Raw genomic sequence first — 13,140 nt, 5'->3', positions numbered from 1 at the left:
GGGTGGGAAGTGTGTATATGCAGCTGCAGCTTGTCAGCCTCTTGAGTGTCAATCGCAGAACCAGCGAATCCGGCACTGTTTCACATTAGAATCGGTTGTGTTCCACGGGGCACCGGTGCTAGCCCCTTAGCAGTAGCGGAATCAGTCCAGGTGTGGCGCCAGTTTTGCTGTCGTGAAAGTCCACGAATTCTGTGTTGGTATCAACACTTAATATCAGAAACGGAGAATCTCGCCGCTTAAATCATTGATGTTTTTGCTGCCGTTTCCATTTTCCTTCCGCAAATGAATTGTACCAATCTCTAATTCCAATGAATTGGAATTTTATCATCCTCACATGGAAAATCTCACAAATGGATTTTGGAAGCAGACTATAATTAGACACAAATTGAGACAGCGCACAGATAGGGCAGCATTCAGCAGTGGAATTCACCACCACATTTGGAAAGACAGCTCTAGGTTGTGGTAGATAAGGTAATCCATAGGAAAAGCAATACATTCCAAAATAATTGTGGAAGGCATTGAAAGATATGACATTATAAACAGACAGGGTTGGGATGTGGGTTGGGATAACCTGTACAAAACTGTAGAAGGTGATAGGTTGCAATAGAGAATTGTGACTAGTTTTATGGTTTTAGCTTCTTTTTTATTGATGTGCAGGAATTCATGATAATTTCTCCACAGCCTTCCACATTGGCCTGTAAACTGTTATAATATTGTTATGGTCCCAACTGATACCACTATAGAAGCCAGATCACAGAGTGAAACCTGGTCTGCGAGACCTTAACTTTTATTAGGGCAGTTACTGAACAGATCCAGAGGAGTCTACTTAATCAGTATATCAGGGCAGACACAGGGGTGTATCAGGTAGGTTGAATACATCTTAATTTTCCCACAGCTGCCGGAAAACATCTCGCTGGATAAGTTATTAACACAGGACGAGCTGGGAGATGGGAGGATTGTGGCCATTTACGGAGGGTTGGTGGACACGGAGAAGGTGCCAATTGAGGAGATGAAGCGGAAGTGGGAGGAAGAGCTGGGAATGGAATTGGGATGGGGCGGTTTGGAGTGAGATTAGGCACCGGGTAAATGCAACATCATCCTGTGTTAGGAGGAACTTTAAATGGTTCAAAGTGGTGTCTCGGGCTCATATGATGCTGGCCCGTATGGGCGGGTTCTTCCCAGAGATGGAGGACAAGTGCGAGAGATGTGGAGCAGGCCAACGAATCATGTCCACAAGTTTTGGTCATGTCCAAGATTGATGGGTTTCTGGAGCCTGATTTTTGAAGCACCATCAGATATCGTGGGGTGAAGATGGCACTGTGCCCGCTGGTGGCGATTCTTGGAGGATCAGAAGTGTTGGAGCTACTGGAGGGGAGGGGGACCGATGTTGTGGCCTTCGTCACTCTGATTGCCCGGTGGCGAGTCCCACTCAGGTGGAGGTCGGTGCAACCACCGAGGGTGTTGGCGTGGTTGGGGGAATGTGGCAAAATTCCTTAAATTGGAACAAATTAAGTTAGCTCTCAGAGGGTCAGAGCAGGGGTTCTTTGTGAGATGGAGGATGTTCCTGTCCCTATTTGAGGGCTTGTTTGCTGCCAGCGGGTGGGAGGTGGGGGACGGGGTCTGTTGTGGGGCGGGGCGGTGTTAAGGGGAGAAAAAAGAAGAAAAAATCTGACAAACTATATAGATTGTGATATGTTTTTGGAGAGATTGTGTGTATTTTGTATATTTTGGTATGGAATAAAATATTTTTAAAAATAGAATATATCCTGGATGTGCTCAAGCCTCTTCCAACATCTCTGGAATTTTGGGGAGGGAGGTTCCCAAGAGTTACTCCAGCCGGCCAGCATTCTCCATTTCCAGCATGTTTTATGAGCATGTTATAGATGTGCCTGAACTACTGAAGGTCTGTCCCTGGGTGCCCCCACCCTGACCACACAAACGTCAATGGTAAAGTTATGTTGTAGCCTGCATGGATTTACTCGGTCAATGCTTCTAATGTTATGAGAGAATCCGCCATTTGGTAACTGTGCCTTCAGTTGCCTAGGCCCCTAGCTCTGAAATTCCCTCTCTACACCCGGCTGCCTCTCTACCGCCCTTTCCTCCTTCAAGATACTTCTTACTTCTATGATCCAGCTTTTTGTCATCTGACCTAGTATCTCCTCACATGACTTGGTGTCATACTTTGGTCTGTAACTCTCCTGTGAGGTGTCTTAGGAAGTTTTATAACATAAATAGGTGCTATATAAATATCAGTTGTTGTTCTTTAGAATCAATAGAAGGAGGCCATTCGGCCCATCGAGTCTGTACTGGCACTGTGAAAGGGCACCCTATCTAGGCCCAGTTCACCGCCCTATCCCCATAACCCTTGTTGCTAAATGTTTGGCTCTTTCGTTGGCTCTGAATATGGTCGTCAATATGGTCGCCTTCCTTAATTCTAATTATGTTTGCTCTAGAGTCGCCAGCTTTTTTCGATACCGCCACAAGGTTCAAACCGAATACTGATCAAAGACTCGATACACCAATTAGTTAGTTCAAAGCCAAATGATTATCTATTTACACACACAGTTAAATATACTCATGCACAAATACTACAGACTAAACTATCACTACTGCTAAAGCCTATACTTAGCTTCGGGCGCCCACCCAGTCAGAGGAACAATGGTCATTGTTCGGTTCTGAGGCTGCTGGGGTCGAAGTGGTGAAGGGGAACAGCTAAGGTCGTCTGTCTGGTAGCGTGCGTTGACCTTGACTTACTTGTTGGACAGGTCTCTCCTCGGTGAGAGCCGGAGCCAAGAGAACAATTCTCTCTTAGGGGCTCCTTCTTATACCCAAAGGGGCTTCGCGCTCTTTTGGGCGGGCCTTGAACTTGGCCCCAATCAATTGGGCCATTTCTCGATCATTCCTATCGATTTCATCCAATAAAGGGGTGGGTGCCCTGATGGCTGGGCGTGTCCTCGGTGGCCGTTGGCCTGCTTTGTTCTTGTCTCCTCTGGCGCCGGGGTGTCTGCCTTAGTATCGGTTACTTAAATGTTACTCTTTTGTTCCCGGAGATGGGCCATTAGTATGCTAATAGACCTACAGTTTTGGTCTTGTCTGGGAGCTGCAGCTCCAATCAACAGACAAACCCTGAACCTGCTTGTTTTCTCAGTATTGTCCATTTTCCCTGTAATCTTTGCAAAGTGTCCATTTTGTAATCGGGAAGTGGCCATCCCAGATGGCTACACTCCCTCCTTGTGATCCTCAACACGAAGCGTGAAGGATCACATTACCGCATCGTCTTCATTCTCTGACCAAGCGGGGCACCCATAAGCACTTCACGGACTCTACACTGCCCTATCCTATGAATCTCAATTTTTTACCTAAAATCATTTTACATACATACATCAGTATAAAACTCTACGGGGCACTATGACATTCAGGCATGCATTACAAAATAAAAAAACTGGAACCTCTAACTATCCTCCATAAACTATCCTCACTCAAACAATCAAAAATAATCCACAACACTTTAAACTGTACAAATAGCAGCAACACAAGTTTATCTGGCTTGGCAGTCAAGCACAGAGGTTTACATTCCTTTATTGAACGAACAAAACACAGATAAAGAAAAATGGATGCACTTTAAATCACTCAAGGGGTTGGGGGGTTTGGTGAAGTCCGAAAATAGGGGACCTAAACGTGTATACCGGGGTGCGAGCGCGGGAGGCTCTCCTTCGCCATTTCCTGAGTCTAAGTGTCTACACGATACTGCAGAGTATCGCCAGTACTAAGAGTGATTGTACGATGTAAGATAGTGAATACCAGGTTATAAACTTGTCACACCAGGTCGGGGTGTCTGTAACTGTCTTGGGGGTAATTATCTCGGGGTTAACTATCTTGGGGTTAAATATCTCGGGATTCTGTGTATTGCAGGGGTGGGAATCATTCACGGCCTGTGTGGTAGGGGTCAGGGGGGTAGCATCCGCGCGCAACTGAGGGATCCAGCTAAGGTCCAGGTGAAAAACATGACAGTTGTCTTCATCTTTCCTTTTGTCGGTCTTCTTCTTTCTCTTCCTCTGGGGTTCCTGAGGTTCCGGAGTTCTATGGATACAAGCATATTATCTGTTATTATCTTGCTTAAGAGCTCGTCTGTCTGTCTGTCTGCCCTTTGTTGCCAATTACCCATTATAATTGGTCACCATCTGTGACTCCCTCATTTTTTTTAAAAACCAAATATTTGGACAAGACATCCAAAAAAAATACTGACACAGTGCGAGCCGCCTCGCAGCCTGTGCGATCTACCACCCTAGTGTTTGAGGATGTAAATAGCATACGGAAGCAACCTCAGGCTCGCCAGAAACAAACAAAAGAATTTCAAACTGTAAGTGCCAAAATGGGGTGCGTATGGGCCGCGATGTGTAAGAAATGGGTGGAATCCCCGGGTAGGACGGTGATCAGTGCCGTTTGTGCTCTACCCAAGCGTAGCTGACCAGAGGGGGGGGGGGACCTCAGGCAGGGCGGGGACCGGTGCCATTTCTCCACTGCCTGAGCGACCGGCAAGAACGGGTAAGGATGTGGCCGTCGTGGGGGCTGCCTCTCGTGATCGAATCAGAAGAGTAGCTATGAGTGGTGTCTGTCAACAAACTAGTTCCTCTGAACGGTTGTCTGTTGACAAACTTGTTCCATGAACAGCCATTGGGCGTCAAAAGCGTAGTGGCGTGGGGCCATGAAAACTTTTAAATTCACAAACAACATTTAACATGTAGATTAAACGAACAAACATACAACAAACATGGTGCAGGTTCCATCAGAAAGAACATTGTATCTCTCCATCAGTTCCTTTTTGACATCATCTGGATACCTCATTGCTCAGTAGCGAACAGGGTCACAAAGGGATTTGTTTGGTGGGAGTCAGACTGTATGTCATCATCTTCTCCCAGCTGCCATACTCGTGATTGGAGTAGTTTGGCTAAAGCTGCATGGGGCGAATTGGGGTCCATCTGATCATTCCGGATGAGCCTGAACGAATTGTCTCGGTGACAGAATCGTGTGTCGAGGTTGGAGCTACTATGCTTCAATCCATAATCGTCGGGCGGTGGGTCTGGGTCAGCGGCTTTGATGGATGTGATTTCGAAGGGGTCACTGGAATCATGCTCGGATTCGCTGGGAGTGGGGCCTGGTGCAGGGGTATAATCATAACGTGGTGTGCTGTGGCTGTCGTCATTGCTGTCGGTATCACTGTCGCTGTCGCTGCTGGTTGAAGGAAGGGAGAGGCGGAGTCGTGCCTCTGGGGATGGAGTTGAAGGTGAGTCTGAGGACGGACTGGACTGGCTGGGGGAGGGTAGGAATGCGTCATCTGTGGGCAGGGCGTTCTCGTCTGCTGCTGCGAGCGAGATGTGGTGTGCATGGTTGTTCTGCGAGCCATAAGCCTTAAGCTGGTTTATGTGAAACCACGCAGACTTGCCATTGGGATATGTGATCTTGTATACAGAGGGTCTGACTTTCTCCGAAATGGAGTACGGTCCGGAAAATTTGGGGGAAAGGAATGAACTGGGGTTGTATAGGGAAAGCATCACTTGCTGCCCTACTACAAACTTGGTGGCGTGTACCGTTTTATCGAAACAAGCTTTGCTTTGTTTCCCCCTGGTCCCAAGTCTCACAGCTGCTGCGAGCTGGGCTGCCTTTATATTCTCAATAACTGCTGTACAGCATTTTCATGCGTGAGGGCGGTGACTGCGGGGCTGGCCAAATCCAGTCCTAATAAATACTCTGTCCCTTTCATGGGGCGTCCGGTCATGAGAGTGTGGGGGGTGTATCCTGTGGACGTGGATACCGTGTTTCGTAAGAACATTAAAGCAAATAGGAGAACTGAGTCCCAGGTGCTGGTGTTCCGTTGCACCATTTTCCTGAGGGTGGCTTTTAGAGTTCTGTTCATCCTCTCTACAATTCCGCTTGACTGGGGGTGGTATGCTGTGTGAAACTTCTGCCTAATTCCGAGAATTGTGAGGACGTTCTTCATTACTCGTCCTGTAAAATGGGAGCCCTGATCGGACTCTATACTGCTTGGGAGGCCCCATCTTGTAAAGTTGTGCTGTGTTAGGATTTTAGCTACTGTTTTGGCCGTGTTCGTTCTGGATGGGAAAGCTTCCACCCATTTTGTGAAGGTATCGATGACCACCAACACATACTTAAAACCATTTCTGCAGGAGGGTAGGGGTCCTATGTATTCTATCTGCAAATTCGTCCAGGGGCCATTAACGGGGTGGGTGTGACTAAGCTGAGCCTTTCTTGCATATCTGTCCGGATTGTTCTGGGCACAGATCAAGCAATTTTCAATGTAGTGAGTTACATCAGCTTTTAAATCAGGTCACCAGCAGAGAGGTCTGAGGTGGGTTAGGGTAGGTTCAATGCCTTGGTGTCCATGATTGTCATGGAACTGACAAATAATTTGGTTCCTGTCCTGGCTGCGAACTACATAAATGCCTTCTTTCAAAATCACACCGTCATGTTTGGTTATTGTGTTCTTAAACTTGTCATACGGGGCTGGGAAGGTTCTTTTTAAAACTTTCCTGAGCTTTTCATCTTCCTTTTGGGCTTTTGCTAGATCCTGAATGTTGGTCTGTGAGACCTGAACCGTGTGTACTGGGGTGCTCTCGGGGGGGTGCCAAAAGTGACCATGTCTGGAGCCTGCCTTCGCTAGGGCGTCTGCTTTAACGTTACCAGGGGGGAAGAACGGTGATGACTGTGAACCTTAATTATGCTGTATTTCCTATCTTTAGCTGTCTCTAGGATATGCCGGAGTAATGGGGCTGAGGGTAGGGGCTTTCCGTCTGTGGAAACGAATCCTTTAGTTCCCCACAGGGGTAGGAATTCCGTTAAACTATTGCAGACATATAAACTGTTCGAATATATGTCCGCTGGGGTCGGAAACGAGTCGGAGTGATCAACAATGTAAGCTATGGCTGCCAGTTCTGCTGCCTGCGAACCTAGATGTCCTGGCAACTTTAATGAAATCTCATCAAGGGCGCATCCCTGCACGTCCTCTACATAAATGCCGCAACCGGTGATTCTCTTTCCATTCAAAACTGTGGAGGAGCCATCCACATACATTTTCAGGGGTGCGGATGTGTCTGTGGGCTGGGGTCTCTGGGGTGTATTTCCTGCTTTCCTGGGAGCTGACTTCGGTATAAATGGGCCTGTGTTATGTTTTGTGGTGATGATCTCACACTCATGTGGGGTACCTGCATATTGCAAATTGTCGGCTAGGAAAGTGTGGGTCTTGGTTCTTTTAACTGTAATGTCCCGTCCCTGTAAAAGAAGGGTCCAACGGGCTGCGCGGATTTGGCTGACTGTGCCATCTTTAAGTCGACCGTCTAATAATAGCTATGTTGGGGTGTGTTCAGTGAGAATGGTGATGGGATTGAGTCCTGTAATGTAGGCGAAGTACTGTACTGCCCAAAAAGCTGCGAGCAGGTGCCTTTCGCAGGCAGAAAATCCTTGCTCGACAGGATCTAACACGCGTGAGGCGTATGCCATGGGACGTAATTGGTCATGGCGTTCCTGGAGGAGCACGGCCGAAAGGGTTCGGTCGGTGCTTGAAACTTCGATTGCGTACGGGGAAAGTGGATCAGGGACCCGTAATGCGGGGGCTGTGCTGAGGGTTCACTTTAAAGCATCCACGGCATCCGTGTGCTGTGGAAGCATTCCCAAGGTGCCTGTTTCTTGAGAAGGTCGGATAGGGGCGCTGCTTTTGTGGAGCAACAGTCGATATGGTTTCGGCAGTAGCCAACCAGTCCTAGAAATGACCGGAGGGCTGTTACGTTATGGAGAAGGGGCAATTTGACGATCGAGTCAATTCTCGTTTGCTCAATCTCACGTTTACCATGAGTGATTACTGTACCCATGTAAATCACTTTTTCCTGCAAATTCTGGGCCTTCTTGGGGTTGACGTTACATCCAACCTGTTTTCGGAGTCCTAGGAGTTCGGCGAGAAGCGAAATGTGCTCTCCCTTTTGTGTCTGTCTGTAGTAGCAAGTCATCTACATACTGGACCAGACAATCGTGACGGGAAAATTTTGCTAGTCCATTTGCCAGCAGTCGATGGAAAATGGAGCGGGAGTTGTGGAAGGCGCGTCCCTGCATGTAAAGGCGAATTTGTACTGGCATGCTTTATCCAATGGAGTGGACCAAAAGCAATTGCTAAGTCCAAACCGAAAAAAACCTGACTGGAATCCCTGTTTGAGCATGGTCTCGGAACTCGTGGCTACGGTGGGGGCTGCTCCTGGGTTACTTTATTCAGTTCCCGGTAATCAATGGTCAGTCGCCATGATCCATCGGGTTTCCTGACGGGCCAAATTGGTGCGTTGTTCGTGGAGGCTACTGATTGGAGTACGCCTTGATCAAGCCTTCCACAAGGCTTACACAACTCCCCCTCCATTTTTCACCGATAGCTGGCAAATGGACTAGCAAAATTTTTTCTTTGGAGATATCCCCCTCTGCTTCTTGGGGAAAACCGTACTGCTTTTGGGGTCTGGGGTCAGGACCTGTAATGTTCACTAAGCCAGCAATCTTGCCACAGTCATGCTTGTGCTGCGCAAATGCTGCTTTGTGTTGCTGCAGGACTTCCCTAACATCTTTATTCTGACTAATGGCTCGAGGGTCGAACCAAAAGTCTCCTACTGTGCTTATTCTGTTTGCATACTCTCCAACTGTGAGCGTGGAGGGGGCTCGTGCTGCCTTTGCCATTCTCCATACACATTTATTAACTGGATCAAAAGAGAGGTTGTGGGAGCTCATAAAATCAATTCCTAGGATGTGTTCAGCTGTCTGGGGTAGATCGACCAAAACTATGGGGTGTTTAGTCGTAATCTTCCCTATTTACATCGCTACAGGGGCTGTGATGTGTCCTTGTTGTAAATAACCTGTAAAACCGCTGAGTGTGATGGTGTCTGTTGTGGGCCACGTGTCTCGTTGAAACATCGTGGAGGAATTGAGTGTGGTGCGGGACCCTCCTGTGTCCCAAAGAAATTCTACGGGGTGTCCCCGGACTTTGCCTGCTACTACCGGTCTACCAGACTTGTCCCAAAGGGTGTCGCAGACCCAAGTTGGGGAGCCCGAACACCGTCAGTCAGTGCCGTTCATGTCTGTGTTCTCTGAACGGGCGCTAACGCTATGGATTGGCTTTGCCCTATTCTTATTTAGGGTGCCTGTCTGTTGGTTTCTCTGCTGCTTTTGGGGCGCGTTGCACTCTCGTGCATAGTGACCTAATTGTTCACAATTGTAGCATTCCTGGGATTTGGGTTGCGGTGGGCTGTTCCTGCCCTCATTTACCCATGTGGGGTTCTGGTGCGTCCTGACTGGATTCATGTTTGCCTGCTCTTCCTCTGGTTTTGCAAATGCGGTTTTGCCTTGGGTGGATTGTTCCCAAGTGTGGGACAATCTTTTCAAAACCCATTTCTCGTTGTGGGCCTCATCTGAGGGGTCGTAATTTGTGCAAGCTCTCTGTCCTGCCTCTGTCGCATGAGAGACGAGGATTCGAGTCCATTTGGCCATATTATCCGCAGACAAATGGGCGCGGGCTAACTCTCCAAATACTGCTGTGAAATGTATCCACATGTATCCAGCAAACGCTGTCGGGTGCTCTGTTTTCTTTTGCCTACATTTGTTTAGGCCTTCTACGGGGTCTCCTCTGTTATAGCTGATCACATCCAGGATCGCTGTGTGCATTTCTTGGAGTGTGCCTCCTCCTACATTCTGTGGGTCGAGAAGGGCTGCCACGACTGAAGGGTCGAGGCTTAAAACTGTGAGCTTCACTTGCTCCATTTCGTCCAGGCCGTACATGGTAGCCTGCTGTTTAACTCTAGCGAAAAACTGGTGGGCGTCTGATGTGGGAAGGAACGGTGTAATTTTTCCATACCGTCCCGTAATTGGGTCACCGTTAACGGGGTTGTATATAGGAAATCTGTGTTTCCTTCTGCTGCGGCCCTGCCGTGTGTGGTTACAGGGTTCCTGAGAGTGTGTTCTGCCTGTTCAGTCGGGGGTTGGGGTGCTTTTCTCTTTTGAGGTTTTTCTTGCGTACATGTCTCATGTACGTATCTGTGGGCAGTTTCATTTAACTCCTGCCAATCGGGGCCGTTTTCCTGGTCTAACTGGGGTCCAAACGTACTTTGAAACCCATTCTGGACAGAAAGCAGAGATTGCAATTCTGCAATTTGCTTCCGGCACTTTGCGTGATCTACGGAGCTCTGCCTTTGTTCCGTCGTGGAAGTGTGGAGCGCTCGTAGGGCTGCTTTTAAATCATTGCACTGCTTCTGCAATTGCTCTACCTGTTGCTTGGTTTCTTGTCTTACCAAGACCGCACATTGCATGTCCTGGTATGCCTTATCGTACTGAGTCTGAAAACTACTCAAATGGGCGAGACAAGACTGATGTGCCCGCTTGGCACCATCCACCTCTCTGTCCCTCGCTGCTAACTGTTCTCTTAACTCCTTATTCTCCTTCTCAAATTCGCTCACATCTCCCTCACTATTTCTGTCTCGCTCCTCAATCTCTCTACGGAGCGTCCTAACGACCTCTTCTGTGCCTCACAATTGTGCCTCGCAGGACACGATTGTCATCGGCTTGCGAGCTTTCCCTAAGCTCTTCTTGTGGATCCCTGACAGGTTCTCCCACCAAGGATGTCCTATATTCCCCGGACCTGTTTCGTAATTGGCATAGAATTCGCTCCAAAGGGGCCATCCTTTCTCTTTGAGATATTTTCTGATCTCTTCTTCCCATACGGGACACTGTCCTACTCTACTGGTCGCTGCGACTTCGAATTCTTGGGGGTTCATAAGGCGTTCCATTGCCTTCATTGCCATTTTCTCGCTATCTGTGGGTTCACTACTGAATTTGGAACAGGGAGTGATAAAGTGGTGATGTAAACACGGGTACGGCTTACGCTAATTTCTGGCCGACAATACTCCCGCCAGTTTTACGCAACAAAATCTCTCAGGTTTACCTTATATCCCTGTTAGTACGCATGCATTAACAAACTTCAGAATCTCGGAGGTTTGATCAGTATCGTTCTCACACTTGTGTTTTTTTCTTTTCCAATTGGATTCCAATTCAAATTTGGGTTCTCTCGGAGTGACGAGGCCACTTCTAGGTCGAGTCCCATCCGAGGTCGCCAGTAAATGTTGCTGAATGTTTGGCTCTTTCGTTGGCTCTGAAAATGGCAGTCAATATGGTCACCTTCCTTAATTCTAATTACGTTTGCTCTAGAGTCGCCAGGTATCTTTCGATACCGCCACAAGGTTCAAACCGAATACTGATCAAAGACTCGATACACCAGTTAGTTCGTTCAAAGTCAAATGCTTATTTATTTATACACACACAGTTAAATATACTCATGCACAAATACTACAGACTAAACTATCACTGCTGCTAAAGCCTATACTTAGCTTCGGGTGCCCACTCAGTCAGAGGAATAATGGACGTTGTTCGGTTCTGAGGCTGCTGGGGTCAAAGTGGTGAAGGGGAACAGCTAAGGTTGTCAGTCTGGTGCTGTGCGTTGACCTTGGACTTACTTGTTCTGGTGCAGCTGTTGGACAGGTCTCTCCTCGGTGAGAGCTGGAGCCAAGAGAACGATTCTCTCTTGGGGGCTTCTTCTTATACCCAAAGGGGCTTCGCGCTCTTTTGGGCGGGCCTTGAACTTGGCCCCAATCAATTGGGCCATTTCTCGATCGTTCCTATCGATTTCATCCAATAAAGGGGTGGGTGCCCTGATGGCTGGGCATGTCCTAGGTGGCCATTGGCCTGCTTTGTTCTGGTCTCCTCTGGTGCCAGGTTGTCTGCCTTAGTATCGGTTACTTAAATGTTACTCTTTTGTTCCCGGAGATGGGCCATCAGTATGCTAATGGACCTACAGTTTTGGTCTTGTCTGGGAACTGCGGCTCCAATATACAGACAAGCTCTGAACCTGCTTGTTTTCTCAGTATTGTCCATTTTCCCTGCAATCTTTGCAAAGTGTCCATTTTGTAATCGGGAAGTGGCCATCCCAGGTGGCTACACCCTGTAACCCCACCTAACCTGCACATCTTTGGACACTAAGTTGCAATTTATTAGCATGGACAATCCACCTGGCCTGCACATCTTTAGGCTGTGGGAGAAAACCGGAGCACCTGGAGGAAACCCATGCAGACACGAGGAGAGCGTGCATAATTCACACAGACAGTCACCCAAGGGCAGAATCGAACCTGGGTCCCAGGAGCTGTGAGGCACAGTGCTAACTACTGTGCCACCGAGCCACCCTTGAACCTGCCCTTACTTTATTTTTGAATGCACAGGTTTCTCAGCCAGTGTTCCTGGATACTTACCATTGTGACGAACAATGGCTGAGTTTTCCCCCCTACTGAGCCAACTATAACGTTGCAACTGCTGCTCTGATTGAGATCAGCCAATTCAGCGCAGCCCAGGGATTGAGTTGGTACTGAGACAAAATCGCAAAAAAGGGCTGAATTTGTTGGCTGTTATATTCCGTGAAGTAATATGTGTTACTCATTTGTTTATGCCGAGAAGTTCTTAACTTTGATGATGATGAATACTTGAAGTCGTCCAATGATAACAAATAATTTATTGAGTAACTTATCAATTAACTTGTGAGTGTGATTCTTTAATACTTTTTCTAGCTATTAAATTAAACAAGATGGAATTAGATTAAACTATGAATATTATATTTGCACTCTGAGCTAACTCTACACTTCTGTCCTCTAGTCACAACACACCCGACATTGAGCTTGTATTTATACCCCCTGTTAGTGTTGCCCTCTAGTGATCATCTGTCTGTACTGAGTACACATTAACCCTTTATGTACATACATATACAGAAATCACTCCACAGCTGTTTTGGTGACGGCCTTGAAATAACGGCCAGGGCTCCCACTTGGACCAGCCAGGAGTCTCTTAACACATATAAATCAGGGTGATATACTGATTCTTAATATTCAAACAGATCATATCCGCTTTGACGTCTGCCCACTTGCATTAAATGTAACACAACCAAGCCAACAACCTATGAAATTATTGTTAGATAATTCCTGCCAATCATCCTGGCTCTCGCTTTGAAGGTGAACTGCCAATCTGTTCTGTGGGTGGGCCGCTGGATTTTCCACCTTTTCCCTG

General features: G+C 47.6%; 1 long non-coding RNA gene across 1 annotated transcript in view; it reads right to left on the bottom strand.

Annotated features, from left to right (window-relative positions):
* Positions 1-3,318: 3,318 nt before the first annotated feature.
* Positions 3,319-13,140, bottom strand: part of LOC140422773 (uncharacterized) — a 61,748-nt gene continuing 51,926 nt past the window's right edge. The window contains exon 3 of the long non-coding RNA XR_011947595.1: positions 3,319-4,080. This is a non-coding gene — a long non-coding RNA (uncharacterized lncRNA). The remainder of the gene's footprint in view (positions 4,081-13,140) is intronic.

Source organism: Scyliorhinus torazame, chromosome 5 (assembly GCF_047496885.1).
Source record: "Scyliorhinus torazame isolate Kashiwa2021f chromosome 5, sScyTor2.1, whole genome shotgun sequence".
NCBI classification, from domain to species: Eukaryota; Metazoa; Chordata; class Chondrichthyes; order Carcharhiniformes; family Scyliorhinidae; genus Scyliorhinus; species Scyliorhinus torazame.
Note: the sequence above shows the minus strand (reverse complement) of the source record. Positions and strands in the feature narration are given on the sequence as shown.